This window comes from Cervus canadensis, chromosome 8 (assembly GCF_019320065.1).
Source record: "Cervus canadensis isolate Bull #8, Minnesota chromosome 8, ASM1932006v1, whole genome shotgun sequence".
In the NCBI taxonomy this organism is placed as follows: domain Eukaryota; kingdom Metazoa; phylum Chordata; class Mammalia; order Artiodactyla; family Cervidae; genus Cervus; species Cervus canadensis.
Genome location: NC_057393.1, coordinates 23,553,783 through 23,570,171, shown reverse-complemented (window position 1 = coordinate 23,570,171; position 16,389 = coordinate 23,553,783). Strand labels below are relative to the sequence as shown.

Below are 16,389 nucleotides of genomic sequence, written 5' to 3'. Positions count from 1 at the left end.
AGCAAGTGTCTTTTAATTTCACGGCTGCAGTCACGATCTGCAGTGATTTTGGAGCCCAAGAAAAAAAAAATCTGTCACTGTTTACAGTTTTTCCCCTTCTATTTGCCATGAAGTGATGGGACTGTATCCCATGGCCTTAGATTTTTGACTGTTGAGTCCAAAACTAGCTTTTTCATTCTCCTCTTTCACCTTCATCAAGAGGCTCTTTAGTTCCTCCTCACTTTCTGCCAAAAGAGTAGCATCATCTGCATATATGAGGTTGTTGATATTTCTCCCAGCAATCTTGATTCCAGTTTGTGATTCATCCAGCCCAGCATTTCTCATGATGTATTTTGCATATAAGTTAAATAAATAAGGTGACAATATTCTGCCTTGTTGTACTGCTTTCCCAATTTTAAACCAGTCTGTTGTTCCACATAAGATTCTAACTGCTGCTTCTTGATCTGCAACCAGATTTCTCAGGAGATAAGTAAGGTGGTCTGGTATTCCCATCTCTTTAAGAATTTTCCAGTTTGTTGTGATTCACATAGTCGAAGACTTTAGTATAGTCAATGAAGCAGAAGTAAATGTTTTTTTCTGGAATTCCCTTGCTTTCTCTATGATCCAATGGATGTTGGCAATGTGATCTTTGGTTCCTCTGCCTTTTCTAAATCCAGCTTATACATCTGGAAGTTCACACACTGCTGAAGCCTAGCCTGAAGGATTCTGAGCATTACCTTGCTAGCATGTGAAATTAGCACAATTGTACAGTAGCTTGAACATTCTTTGGCATTGCCCTTCTTTGGGATTGAAATGAAAACTGACACTTTCTAGTCCTATGGCCACTGCTCAGTTTTCTAATTTTGCTGACATATTGAGTGCCACACTTTAACAGAATCATCTTTTAGGATTTGAGATAGCTCAGGTGGAATTGCAAATGCACTATCGTATTTACATATTCACTTTAGAAAATATACAGAAAATAGAAATCAAAACAAAAGAGAGCAAAAAGTCAGAAATTCTAATACTTGCTTCTCACATCTCCATGAATCATCTTGTTCATCCCTGGGGTGGGGTCACAGGTAACTCACCATAGAGACCAGTCTAGAGACCTCTAGACTGAGGACTCCTGGGGCATCTTTAACATTTAACATGCTAAATCTTTAACACTGTCCTCCCCAGGAGGGCAGACAGCAGGTTCTCAATTAAATTTTTAATGAATGAATGAGTTCAACAAATATTTATTGAATGCCAGTAATGTGCCAGTGTTAGTTTTAGATGATGATGGTTTAGCAACAAATAAAACAGAGGAAAATCCCTGCCCTTCATATTTAGGTTTCAACACAGAAGAAAGAGAGTGAATAACTATAAATATATATCAGGTGTATATTATATATAATATACCATTTCTTGAAAGTTGTGTAGGAAAAAACATATGAACTATAAAGGGTTTTAACTACGTTAGAAAAATAAATCTCTTGTCAAATGCTGTTGATCAATGACTAGTGTCCATTCGTTAAGTGTAGGATGGATATCACATAGGGTTTGTAAGGCTGTGCCACTGCTGGTATCCTGCTTGTCAACTGCCAACAACTTGGATAAGAATATATATTGTATGCCTAGAAACTTCACATGCAACACAATTTCAGGAAAAATAATGGTGAGATAAGAGAAAGGCTGTGTTAGCCCTGAAAGCAATTTACTTGCCTGAGGTCATACGGCTAAAAAATGATACACAATCAGATTGGAACCTGATTTCTCTATAACTCCACATACCATCTGTAGAAAGGTTGATAATAATACTACTTAATAATAAGACTGTTGTGAAGAGTAAAAGAAAGAGTACATACAGCTAACATTGTTGTCAACAGTAAACCTTTAGAGATGAGAAGACTGTTAGAGATGAACTAGTCCAAACACTGCATATCACAATTACAGAAACCAAAGTTTCAAGAGAGGAAATATCTCATCCAAGGTCACACCATTCAGACAGTGTCAGGTTGAAACTGCTAAACTGGGTCTTTACTCACTCCAGTGATCTTTCTCATGAAAAAATATTCCTTTTCTTTTCATTCTTTGTCTTAGGAATTAAAATCACTATTGAACAGTGGAGTCAATACACTTTTTTGAGGTTTGTTTTGTTTTTCAGGGAGCAGCAAGCCTGCATTTTTTTTCCATAGCCAGGATAGAAGAGAGACAGGGAGAGGTAAAAGTGTGTGTGTGCAGGTGCATGTATGTGTGTGTGCACACGCATGCAGTACCCCCAAGTCACCTTCCTCAGGGTAAAGATGCCTTGGGATGCCCAACTGAACAGAGGGGAGAGAGATCAAAACTCCCAAGGGAGTACCCACCTCCACAGTCAATAAAGCAAATATGTCACTGGGACAAGCATTTGCCTGTCTGCTTCATCCCAGGTTTTAACAAAAATGTTAAAGTCCTTTAAGAAGGACTTTATCAGGCAGAGAGATCTTGCCTTGAATTAGCAGGTGGCATCTTAATGCCTAACAGGGATTATTTGACCACAGACTCAGAGACAGCGCACAGAGATTCCTGAGGTGAGGAAGAAATAACAAAACACAATCCAGAATTGGGCTTATTAACTATCCTTTTTTGGTCAGTACATTCACTGAGCAATTACATAATCCTATACATTAAATAAATTGTCAAATGGGACAATTGTTTCTGACAGAAGAATTCCAATGAACACATATGAGATGATCAATATGAAAAATTTCCATTAGAATACCTCAGTCATAACTGCTGCAGGCAAGGTTGATAGATGCATCCTAAAATTAGTGAATGAAAAGCGCAGCCTCAAAGTATCCCTCTCAAAAGACTTAATGATGATGGAAATTTTAACATATGTTCATCCAGTTTTTGATACTCCTTCTGCCAGGAGTTAGAGCTGGATTCTTCTTCACTGGAGTGGGAACTGGACTCAGGGACTTGCTGCTAAGAAACAGATGTTGGAGTAGGGAAAATAATAACTCAGCAATGCACAAACCTGGCAGATACCACCTCAATCAAGCGATCAATGTTATCATCTTTGGTAATAAAACATACATATTGATACTTGTATCACTCTTTGATATGATGTCATGATAAGCGCACACCATTTCTGTGATATTCTTCCCAAGAATGTATAAACCTATAATCATGAGAAAATATCAGACTAAACCAATTTGAGGAACATTCTACAAAACACCTGATTAGCATACTTCAAAACTGTCCAGGTTATCAAAGACAAGGAAAGACAGGAGATTTGAGGAGACAGAAAAAGAAATGACATATAAACGCAACATTGGATTATTATTTGGATTCTGGATGGGGAAACAATAGGGCATTGGTAGAAGACCTGGAAAGATCCAAATAAATTCTCCAGTTTAGTTGATAGTATTAAGTCAATGTTAATTTCATAGTTATGAATATCACAACATGGTTATTTAAGATGTAAGCCATAGGGAAGAGTATACAATAGCTCGTATTCTTTGCAATTCTGCAATCCTAAAATTATTTCTAAATTAAAAAAAAAAATTAGAGTGAGAAAACTACCCAAATCTCATAAGGATATACTCAGTTATAGCAAAACTATAAATAGGAACCTAATCTGTTTTAACTAAGTCATAGTCATTGTGAGGAATGGATTGGTCCCGTGGTCACTTCATCCTATAAAAAAGGTAAAACTACCATTTCATTGCCACTGTCAAGAGTCTGATTCATAGATTTCAACAATCACAAAAGATGAAGGTATATGATTTTTCAAAGACATGTTAAGATCAGAAAAAAGTGGTTCTTATTACTGGGATGTTTTTACTCTTCATTTGTTTAGAAGTAGAAAACAATGAAGACAGCCAGAGACTTTATTTATTGCATGACTGCCCAGGTTACCATGGGAAGAGCCTGATTTCAGCTGACAACAGAAATGTGTTGGACCCAGGAGCTGTTGAAATTCAAGGTCAGATGTGAAGTCTGGTTGTAGGCTATGTCTGAAGTATCTTGTTTTCCTTGGCTACTGAATTACTCAGGAAGGCTAACTGCTCATAGGAGGCACATGAAAGAGCCAGCTTGTTCTCTGGATTGGTGGTGCAGAAGCTATCCCAGGTACATAAATATTCTAACAAGTTTCATCTTGTCACAATAGAGTCATAAAGTTGCTCTGTTCAGCACATGATAATGGTTTTCTAATTCAATTATTGGTGGTATTTGTCTTTTGGGATTTATTTGCCTTAAACTTCAGCCCTCATGTAAAACCCTTTACCATAAATCTCATAAATGCTGCAGCAAGTTTCCCCCCCCAACCCCAGGGCACATCTTGCCATGCCCCTGAAAATCTTGATAGCTTTCTCTAAATTATGGGACCTCTCTGTTTAGAGGTGTTGATGTTTTAAGTGCCAGAGCCAACAATAAAAAATGGTGGGACTAGTCTATTTCCTCTAGTTATTGTTTTTAAAGAAAGAGAGATCCTGATAGACAAAGTTCCATTCTCAATACAAAAGGCTGTTTTCAGCCACTTAACTTAAAACTTTATAGAAGGGATTCCTGAGAATCAGAAATAAGATGTTATGAGCCTTAAGTTTTCGAAGAATCCTGAGATTCTGATGCATAAACATATCAGGGCTAGTCATCTGCAAGGATTCATCAGTCTTACAGTTGCTTTTATGATCTTCCTCAGGTCATTTTGAGTTTCATTCCTACCTAGTCAAATGAGCCAGGTTTTGGGTCATTTGACTACCCACCTGTCTAGAATTCATCATTCCACATCTCATTAGTTTTCTATTTAGACAACCCTACCCACTCCAGTAATGGTGTGCTTCCTTTGTGGCTCAGTTGGTAAAGAATCCACCTGCAATGCAGGAGACCTGGGTTTGATGCATGGGTTAGGAAGGTCCCCTGGAGAAGGGAAAAGCTACCCACTCCAATATTCTGGCCTGGAGAATTCCATGGACTGTATAGCCCATGGGGCTGCAAAGAGTCGGACACGACTGACAGACTTTCACTCACTCACTCATCTAAACTTTGATTTGGAAAATAAATACCTATGGTTATTCCATCTCCAACATCCATTCCTCATCTTTCACTCATTCAACAAATATTTACTGTTCACTCATTTCATCAATTTCAAAATGTTCATTATTTTTTTATTTTAACATCTCTTAAATCAGTAGGTGTATTACAATTATTGAAATGATAAAGTTTAATGAGAAGAATTATTTTCACAGATACACAAAATAAGGGTGCGTCTTCATTCCATAAAAGTTTAGATTTGAAGTTATATGTATACACCAGGGACTGTTCTGGGTACTTCACTATCCTAACTTTTTGGTAGGATTTCTACCAAAATTTCTTCTCACCATTGGTCTATTAACAGATAAATTCCTTTCCTTAGGAACCATGCCCTAGAGACCAACCCTCATCTAATTTAATGTGAATATCTTTGTGCATGTGTGTTTGTGAATCCTTCTTTTTTCTCTTTCCCATTTCTCTGTTTCAACATGAAATGTGTTATTAGTGGCTTATACTATATGTCAATTTTTAACTACAGAATAAAGAATAGGGAACTATGATTCACTAGAGAAGGAATATCACCCAAAGACAGACACTATGCCATAGGCAATGGTTTTTTTTTATCTTTTTAGGAAGATATTTATCATGTTTTAAGTTACATGGGGAGTTCTCTCATGCTAGACAGATGTGTAATGTTTCTCTTTTCATTTGGAAGTTATATATGGTAAATGATGTGAACAGGAGCTATGTTTTCAATGGGTATACTGTGGTGATTTTGCACTGGATCAACTTGGCAAAGCTGCAAGTATATTCTCCAGAGTCTCTGTATGGCTTCTAGTTAGAACTGACTGAAAGGAAACATGTGTGAGATTAGCAATGCAGGAGAGAAGCAGCGGCCACTTCACTCTGAAGGTCCTTTTGGCTAGAGGTGATGGGAGGTAGTGCAGAAGGACTGGTAGGTTCTTTCTTGCTTGCCCTTGCTCTTCCCTTTCCAGTTACAAGCCCAGCTTTTTTTTCAGACTGAGAGCCTTGTGACCTTGAGTTCCAAGTCAGCTGCTTGGCTGCCACTCACAGAGGAGCAGCTATGCAGGGACAATACCCTTCCACAGACTTCCATAGGGTCACAACCCCACCCCATCAGCTGCAGGCCCCCCGGGGGGCAGGGGCTGTATCCTCTATCTTCACGGATGGGTGTTAGTTCTGAAAATGACTCAACTGATGTAAATTAAATGAACTGGATAAAGAAGAGTTTTCAAATATTCGAGAAGCTACAAAATTATAAGCTGCTTTTCTGTCCATTGTTCCAAACTCTGGCACAACAAAAATGTATAATGCACACACATTAAAAATGCCCATAAGGATAAAGGATTAAACTGAATATCAAAATGAGATGGCCACATTTCAGAAACTCATTAATTCCCAACTTGTCACTATTCCTCTTTTAAATAATAGTTAATATTTATTCATCATGCATCATGTGTTTAGACTTTAACCTCAAATCTCACTTTAATCCTGACAACAAATATATGAGGAGGCCACTATTATGGTAACCATTATACAGATGAGGACGACAAAAGGCTTAAAGAAGTTAAACAACTCATCGTGACACCCTTGATAATAGGATTCTAATAAAATTCTAACAAAGGCATCCTGACTCCAGAGCCCTTACTCTGAAACACCAAACACCACCTCTCACTGACAAAAGAGAACATACAAAGGTGGACAGTGACTGAGCAATAGAAATTATATATGGAGACACTGGACAAATCCAGAGGCTCTTGAACTTGAAGACTAAGTGAGGCCTAATCACCAGAGCTTAGTCAGTTTTTTTTTTTTTTAATTAGTCTAAATTAGGAAGTCATAATTATGAGGATTGTTACCCTTTGTTTTGGCCTTTCACTGCATCTCTTGTACTCTGCCATCATAAGAGTTCTTAGAGGGAATCTAGAGAAATGACTGAATCTCAGCTGTTCAGTGATGGAGGAGCTGCAGTCCTTTGAGACAAGAAGTCATCAAGATAAGGAGGACGGGAATCAATGATGGCCATTAGTGAATGAAGGTCATGAGAAAAGTGATGGGCTCAGAGTGTAGCAGGGGAAATTTAACTTAATTTGTAAGGAAAATCTGCTAATCATAGGAAGAGATTAAGAAGTGGAGGAAGGTGCAAGTGGATAGGGAAATAGCACTGAAGTGGAGCTCATTAAAGGAAAAAAAAGAGATAAAACAGCAACCCTCTCAAGGATAATGAAACTCCTCTTATCCAGCATGCCTAGTACAGGTACCAGAAATGCCCCACTGCAGCTCCTGGTATGTGATCCTGGGCGTGATTTTTTGCTACTTCTCTATGCTCTTACCCAAGCCACACACACGGTTCATCTCAGAGGCTCAGAACAGGAGAGACTGTCTGGGAGGATGAGGAGTACAAAAGAAGAGAGAATAAAGTCCATACTCCAAAAAAGAAGGGTTTCTTCTTCTGAATCCCATATTCTGAAGTATGTAGAGGATCTCTCGACACTCTTTGGCACAGCTCTCTGTGAGAACAGTCTAGGAGGCAGCCACTTTGTTTTTGCTTAAATTTGTCTCCTAACATGGATCTCACAACTCCTTAAGACAGTCTGTTGAAGTAATAAGTAATCTACTGCATAGAAAAGTGTTCCTTTTACTAATCCAGAATGTCCCCTCTCCCTCCTTCAATATATACTTTGATGGCTTCAGTGGCTTAGAAATCTAACCTTTTCAGGCTGGAAGGAAAAATAGGTTATCTATTATGGTTTCCTGATAAATAACATCCATTCAAGATGTGTTTCAATCTAAAGGCTTATGTTTGTGCATATACAAGTATATGTGTAGTCGATTAATTTCACTACCTTATGTGCATTTGTGTGTGGGGGGGGGTATGTATGTGTGTGTGCACACTAAAATTTTTGCTATCCATCTATTTTTGCACACGAGATAGAAATATGTTAAAGACAGTGTTGGTCCTTGAGGAACTTATCTTTTAGAAGAAGAAAGAAATGAAACAAAAAGATAGATACAAAGAACATACTAAGTGCTAAGTTACTTAATAATAACATAATATGCCATTTTGATTCTCAAAATAAGATATGGAAGAAGGAAAGTAAGCTCTAGCAGGTGAAGTAGTTTTTCAGGATCACCCAGGTAGTGGATAGTGAAGCTCAGATTTGAAGCTGCATATGATGTCTCTAGGGCTTCCCTGTTGGCTCAGAGGGCAAAGAATCCGCCTGCAATGCAGGAGACCCACTTTCAATCCCTGGGTCGGGAAGATCGCCTGGAGAAGGGAGTAGATCCCACTCCAGCATTCTTGCCTGGAGAATTCCATGAACAGAGGAGCCTGGTGAGCTATAGCCCATGGGGTTGCAAAAGAGTTGGACACAACTGAGTGACTACTATTACTACCATATTCTTTCCACTAATCCTACACACAGACCTGTAATATGACCGACACTATGATGTATTACACTTTATTTGTGACATGATCACAGTTATATTCAAAGGAAGAGATTCTTCCTGCCTAAAAAAATAAGAAGCCAGAACCAAAGAAGGCTACATAGTAGAGGCAGTCATCAGTAAAATAACATAAAAGTCCAATATTGTGATCCTAATAATAACAGAGACCCTCACATATTACCTTTATATTCAAAGAAAAAAAAAATATCCTGACACATAGTAGGTGTTAAAAATGAATCACTGCAAAAACAAACAAACAAAAAGAAAAGGACAATTTATTCCCAGGTAGGAATATGTTTAAAACCACAGACATAAGAGGTATAGATTGGTATGTAGACTAAGCAGTGCTTGGAATTACTTACTTAGCCTTTAAGATTTTGGCACACAGAATTGGGAGCATGGCAGAAGGGGCCAGAAAAAAATGTATATTTGAGCTCAGGTTTGTAAGAACCAGGTTACATTCTTATTCTTTTCAATGTTATGTTTTAAGCCATGAGAAATAAGACAAAATACTTGATCAGAGAAATGCGTACATGGTTCCTGAAGCAGTAGTATGATAGGAGGAGACGGATGGAGAGGAGGAGATGGATGGAGAGGCTTTTTTACTATTCCTAGTGGGAGGGAAGGTGGTGCTGAATCAGTATAACGCTAGGGAGAATGGAAGAGCAGCTGGGCAGGTAAAACTTCCTGGAGGTGGAACCTGCGGGACTTGGAAACGCAAAGATTTAAGAGGAGGTGAGTAAGAGAGCGGAGTTGAACATGACTCTAAGGTGCTAAGGCTAGGATACAGGGAATACAGAAATATGGAAGCCCATAGAAAAAGCCGGTTTTGGATTGTGGGATGTTACACTGCTGTCTCACATAAAACTGAAAGCGAGTGATGGTATTATTCTCTACAGAAAATGACTGGCTTCACAGATGTGAGTGAAGAATACAGCAGAGCATCTTTAAAAAATAGCCATAACTCTATCTAATCTAATGCTATCAAATATAGCAGTATATCTTCTAGTTATTTTGATAACATAGAGTTTTACTTCATATACATACATATATATATGTATGTATGTATATATATGTGTGGGGTTTTCTTTTTGTTTTTTGGTAACATCATTAGATTTTACCCTATTTCCAGTTTGCAAAACCTGGGGAAGGAAAAGTAGAGAGAGTTCTTTTATTATTGAATCCATTAAAGCCATCTGAGGAAAGAGAAAAGAGTTAGTTATCTCATGCCTTATCCCGTTCAAGTCCCTTTTGTGAGAGTGGCTTAGAGGTCTTAGAGATGCTGGGTTGAATGCCAGCACATCTGAAGGAGGAAGAGGAAGGGTCATGGTGACACAATAACCTGGTGAATATAAAACAAACTATCAAACGAGGCAAAATAAAATGCTGAAATAGGCTTGGCAGCAATATTCAACAAAGACTAGATGATGAGGAGGAGTGATATGAGTCAGATTCAGAGAGGAAAACTATTTTAAGTCCTGGAGTGTTTTCTGGCTGTAGCCAGATATATTAATGAAAGTGTATGGATCTGCCTCTCATGCCTGAGGTTAGATGAAAGGACCCTGGGTAGGAGCTGATGACTTCATGTGTGACGGAATCACTTTGCTATACACCTGAAACTAGCACAACACTGTAAATCAATCATGTGCCAAAAAAAAATCAAATGCCTTTGGAAGCAAACATAAATAAGTAAATAAAAAGAGAAAACTGATGATTGCAATGAGCCCCCACATCAGGTAGAGTCTAGAAAAAGTTAGACCTTATTTTTCAGATCCATGAGAATCTGAAATTTTTTTTCCCTTAAAACAGGTTTCCTTTTTCTATTACACGTCTTGAAGAAGTTCTCATCAATAAATTACTTCACATCATTGTTCTGAGGATTGTTTGAAACAACATATTCAGAGCACTCAGCACAGAGCTTGGCACACAGTAAGTGCTCAAGAAATGAGACTTGTTGCCAAAGATGTGGGATGGGAAGTCGTTGATATTGACTGACATTGAACCACAGGGACGGATGAGAAAGTATAAACTTGCTCAAACACACTGAAAATGGAGCCAGAAATATTCCTGGATCCCTCTGCTACAACACAGCTGTCATACACCCCCTGAGGGACATCACTGAAACAAGGATGGCATTCTAGAATGACAGAAGGTTTACTGTCGAGACGACTCTTAATTTTCATGTGTGAGTTAGTTACAAAAAATATGTAATCTGCCATTCAGCTGTCCCTGTTTCCAGCCAGCCCCCTGTATGTCAGAACAACATAATCAATATGTTGCTTGAATAAGGTATGCTTGAGCCTATTTTAAATTAAGTGAAACAGCTCTAAGACTGCCTTGTTTTTTGCACAGATAATAGATTGCTATAGTGGTTCAGTCACTAAGTTGTGTCCGACTCTTGCGATCCCACGGACAGTAGCCTGCCAGGCTCCTCTGTCCATGGGAGTTTCCAGATAAGAATACATGAGTGGGTTGTCATTTCCTTCTCCAGGGCATCTTCCTGACCTAAGGATCGAACTCGGATCTCCTGCATTGCAGGAAGATCCTTTATCAATTTACTAACAGGGAAGCCCAATAGATTGCTGAGTGGTTTATAATGAAAACTACCTTTCATTCCTTTATCCTAAATTTGAATCATATTCCAACAAACCATATTCATCAACTTTTTAAACAGTAAACTTGGTTTCTGGCAGAAGCTTCACTTATTCAAGGCATGTGGGTATCACTGGTTCTCCTTTCCACAGTCTTCTTCAGCATTAAATGCAATACCTTGGTTTTTATCTATTAAACTGTTAGAAAGTGTGTGTTTGTGTGTTAGTCACTCAGTCATGTCTGACTCTCTGCGACCCCCTGGACTGTAGCCCGCCAGGCTCCGCTGTCCATGGGATTCTCCAAGGAAGAATACTGGAGTGGGTAGCCATTTCTTTCTCCAGGGGATCTTCCCCACCCAGGGATCGAACCTGGGTTTTCTGTGTTACAGGCAGAGTCTTTACCGTCTGAGCCACCAGGGAAGTTCCACTGAACTGCTAAACTAACAGTTATTATGGAGGGATACAAGGGGTTCACAAAGAATCAGACACGAGTGAAATGACTAAGCACTCACATAGCTTGAATTCTGAGCTGATCTTTACTATTGCAAGCAAAAGTCATGGATCTAGATAGACAAAGTTTCAAAACTTGGTATACTACATATTATGTTGCATAAACTATATCACTTTTCTATTTCATCAACAAGGGAATAAAAATCCCTACTCCACAATCTTGTTGTGAGGATCAAATGGATTGGGGGGACACATGTATACCTATGGCTGATTCATGTTGATATATAGCAAAACCCATCACAATATTCTACAGCAGCTATTCTCCGATGAAAATAAATGAATAAAAAAAAAAAAAAAGACAGAGGAACCAGAGATCAAATTCACAGAGAAAGCAAGAGAATTCCAGAAAAACATCTACTTCTGCTTCACTGGGCTTCCCTTGTGGCTCAGCTGGTAAAGAATTTGCCTATAATGTGGGAAATCTGGGTTCGATCCCTGGGTTGGGAAGATCCCCTGCAGAAGGGAAAGGCTACCCACTCCAGTATTCTGGCCTGGAGAATTCCATGGACTGTACAGTCCACAGGGTCACAAAGAGTCAAACACAACTAAGTGATTTTCACTGCTTCATTAACTATGCTAAAGCCTCTGACTATGTGGGTCACAATAAACTGTGGAAAAAATTCTTAAAGAGATGGGAATACCAGACTACCTTACCTGTCTCCTGAGAAACCTGTATGCAGGTCAAGAAGCAACAGTTAGAACCTTACATGAAACAACGGACTGGGTCAAAACTGGGAAAGGAGTATGACAAGGCTGTATATTGTCACTCTGTTTATTTAATTTATAAGAGAGTACATCATGTGAAATGTCTGGCTAGATGAATCAAAAGCTAGAAAAAATATTTCCAGGAGAAATATCAACAACCTCAGAGATACGGATGATACCACTCTAATGGCAGAAAATGAAAAGGAACTAAAGAGACTCTTGATGAGGGTGAAAGAGGAGAGTGAAAAAGCTGGCTTAAAACTCAACATTCAAAAAGCTAAGATCATGGCATCCAGTCCCATCACTTTATGGCAAATAGATGGAAAAAAGTGGAAGCAATGATAGATTTTATTTTCTTGGGCTCCAAAATTACTGCAGACGGTGACTGCAGTAATGAAAATTAAAAGACGCTTGCTCCTTGGAAGGAAAGCTATGACAAACCTAGAGAGCATATTAAAAAGCAGAGACATCGATTTGCCAGCAAAGGTCCATATAGTCAAAACTATGATTTTTCCAGCAGTCATGTATGGTTTTGAGAGTTGGACCATAAAAACGGTTGAGTGCAGAACTGATGCCTTCAAATTGTGGTGCTGGAGAAGACTCTTGGGAGTCCCTTGGACTGAAAGGAGATCAAACCACTCAATCCGAAAGGAAATCAACCATGAATATTCATTGGAAAGATTGATGCTGAAGCTCCAATACTTTGGTTACCTGATGCAAAGAGATGACTCATTGGGAAAGACCCTGATGCAGGGAAAGACTGAAGACAAAAGAAGAAGTGGGCAGCAGAGGGGAAGATGGTTAGATAGCATCTCCAACTCAACGGACATGAATTGTAACAAACTCTAGGAGATAGTGAAGGACAGGGAAGCTTGGCATGCTGTGATCCATGGGGTTGGAAAGAGTTGGACATGAGTTAGCAACTGAATAACAACAAAATCACGTACCTGGACCACTGTAGTTACTTAACAAATATGTATCCCTATTCTGGAACATTATCTTTCTGACACCTAGCTCTCCCATCTTATTTTCTCCCTAATGAAAATCTATTTTTTTTTAATTTTATGATAACAGAATCTTTTTTTCTTCCGTTTTAGGAATCTTCTCTCCTCCATCCTTGAGCTATGGAGTTTGACTGAGACTCTATACCACCTCCTATTTCAATTCCCAGAAAAGATATGTGTCTGACCTACATTAGTAATGAACCATCTTACATAGCTCTGATCCAAGCCAGACTACTTGGATCCAATCCCTGGAAATGTGAGGAAAGAGACAGACTGGTTTGATGGAGTTTCCAAACTGTCAGACTGTAAGACTAAATTTGATGATGTCCATCATTGCTATAATAAACAGTGAAATCTAACTTGAGAATGAAGCCAACTTGGGGGAAAAACAGAACTAAGAGATGTAAAAAATCATTTAATATTACTGTAAGCCAGTAGGTACTCAATACAGTTCTTAGGTGTCAGGCATATAACCAATTCACAAGAAACATCTCATTTAATTAAGTAGGTATTAATTATCTTCACTTTACAGAGGGAAAAAAAAAAGAGGCACACAGAACTAAACTTACCCATGACGCCTTCTTAGTAAATGGCAAAGCTAGAACTCATACCTCAGTATCTCTGAGCCCCTTAAATTCCAAGCTGTACTGCCTCCCAGTATAATTGATTTCTGATGTAGTAAAGAACAAGACCATTAAAACAGTTAGTTGAATAAAAATGCACCTATTCTATTTAGGGCAATATTGTGCTAAGATACGTTTTATAAGATGCCCTAAACATGCAAATCAATTTTGGAAGCAATTTAAACTCCTTGGAAGAGCGTTCACATGTATGTCAGTATGATGGTACTACGAATAACCACCATGAGCATAAGGATAAGTTCTTACATTTCATAATTGCTTTACAATTACCACTGACTACTTCCAGGGGTAGGACTGCTATTGTCACCAAAAATAAAGATATGCCTTAAGTGCACTAGGTGATGAGGAAAAGATATGAATTCATCTTCATTTTTCTCCACGGGAAATGCTATATTATTATCCAGTGTCACATGTAAGTTCGGCACTATAAAAGTTCCCCTCAGTCCCCTCTACACTCCCACAGCCAGGCTTTAAGCAGAAATGATTAAAGAGAGCTTATTTCAATTAAGCTTGCTGAATAATCCTAGATAGCCCAATAGTTCTTATATAATTAAAAAAAAAACTAATTTCCAATAGTCTAACAAATATTGCTTGGATTGACACCTTCCTGCCAGCCGTAGGATGTTCCTCAGAGTCAGAAAATACATACCATGTGGCCAGAGACTAATATATTTCATCAACCGTCATGTGCAGTGTGTAATTTACAAGGTCTCATGCTTTCTCTGGAAAATCCAAAGGGGCCACTTTCCAAGCCCAGTTGGAAGGATACACACACAGGCATGGTGGCCAAAAGAGCCTTGGGTTTTCTACTCATCTGCCTAAAACAGGCTAGATTTCCAGAGTTCATAGCTCCAGCCCAGAAAAGTTCCAAGAAGTGGCAGAGTCTACTGATTCAGTAGCTTATGGGCTCTGAAGCCATTCTGCCTGAATCTTAATCCTGGCTTTGCTGCTTTCTGGCTGGGTGACCTTGGCTAAATTATTTAACCTCCCCATGCCAAAGATTCCTTTTCTGTTAGGGATGATAATGCAAGGCTTACTTCATAAAATTGTTCTGAGGATTACATTGCTTAAGTTTGAATAATGCCTACCACAGTGTCAGAGCTTGAATGGAGAAGAGGTCTCTATTCCCAAAGGCAGAGGAGGGGTATCATTTATTTCACTCAACAGACAGATTAATTAGAATTTATATATGATAATGTATAAAGTTTTTATAAAGATAATGATATGACATGTGGTTACAAGGACTTGGTATAATATTTGTATAATAAATAAAATTTGTATAATAATATTTATGTAATAACATTTGGTCACAGATGGAAGACCCCCATTCCAAGAAGAGATAATGGATTTTCAATTACTACCAGTCAAAGCAATGATGGAATTGTTTATATCCCCAAAATGTGTGTAAATTAGCCCTCAGTGAGCTGAAAAATACTGTGTACCATGTACCATTTAACATAGGAAATTCTCTCATCTCACTTTCCTTTTTTTTTTGATCAATGTTTTTCTTTGTTTCAGTCAGTTGGAACAAACTTCTCTCCAGACTTTCATGAAGTTTTCACCTTCCACTGCTTGGCCCATGTGCAAATGTTCTCAGTTACTTGGAAGCAGGACTTAAAGAAAGATCGGTCTCTCATACTTTCTCATTGGTGAAGCATTGACTCCATCTCCAGGTTAAATGAGGGGAACCACACTAATTTATTTTAGTCTTTATTTATTCTGTGCATAGTATTATTTATTTATTCTATGAACATATAACACCCAATAAAGGAGGAAATGAAAATAAACAAAGCAAAACACATGGACTCTCTTTCCAAAAAGGGACTTTATAAGGAGATGCACAAGGAGATGCAAAGTGTCTCATGAATAAGAAACAAAATGAATAAGTGAGAAAGAGAAGAAATGCTGATCAGAAAAGGGAGATTCAGTGACAGTTAGAACTGTTTTCCCAGAGAAGGAGAGGCCAATTTAGATGCCAAAAACAAAGCTTCAGTCATTCCTAAGTGGAAGCAGCAGTGAAGAGGTGGGTGACTTCGATGCAACAGAAACCCTATTTAGTTATCAATATCTCTGTGATGGGAGAAAAAGTATCTTTCCATAGAGAAGTCTCTTTGTGTTATCTTTGAGCCAGTTTGTTTGCAAATGACTTGTCTTTCACTTTTTTAGGCAGTTTCACTACTGTTAAGAGATTTATCTGTTCTCTGGCTTTCAACTCCCACAGGAGTCTCAGGGCAGTGTTTGAGAATGAGAAAAATAAAAATGCATTCCTCTTTGAAGTGAGAGAATTGGAATGGTGAGGGAAGCTATTAGGTACATGGACGTTGCAAGGCTGATGAAAGATAGTGTGATTTTAAGAGGAATAAAAGGGAGGCAACTTTCACTGTCCTAGTTGCAGGAAGCTCATTGGCTTCTAAAAGGTTTTTGCACCAGTAATTCTCAATGATGTGAACAAAGGATATTTAAACTTTTGTTTGAGCTAGTTCCACA

General features: G+C 38.4%; 1 protein-coding gene across 4 annotated transcripts in view; it reads right to left on the bottom strand.

Moving 5' to 3' along the window:
- SORCS1 (sortilin related VPS10 domain containing receptor 1) overlaps positions 1 to 16,389 on the bottom strand; it is a 570,351-nt gene that overhangs the window by 165,829 nt on the left and 388,133 nt on the right. The window lies entirely within an intron of this gene.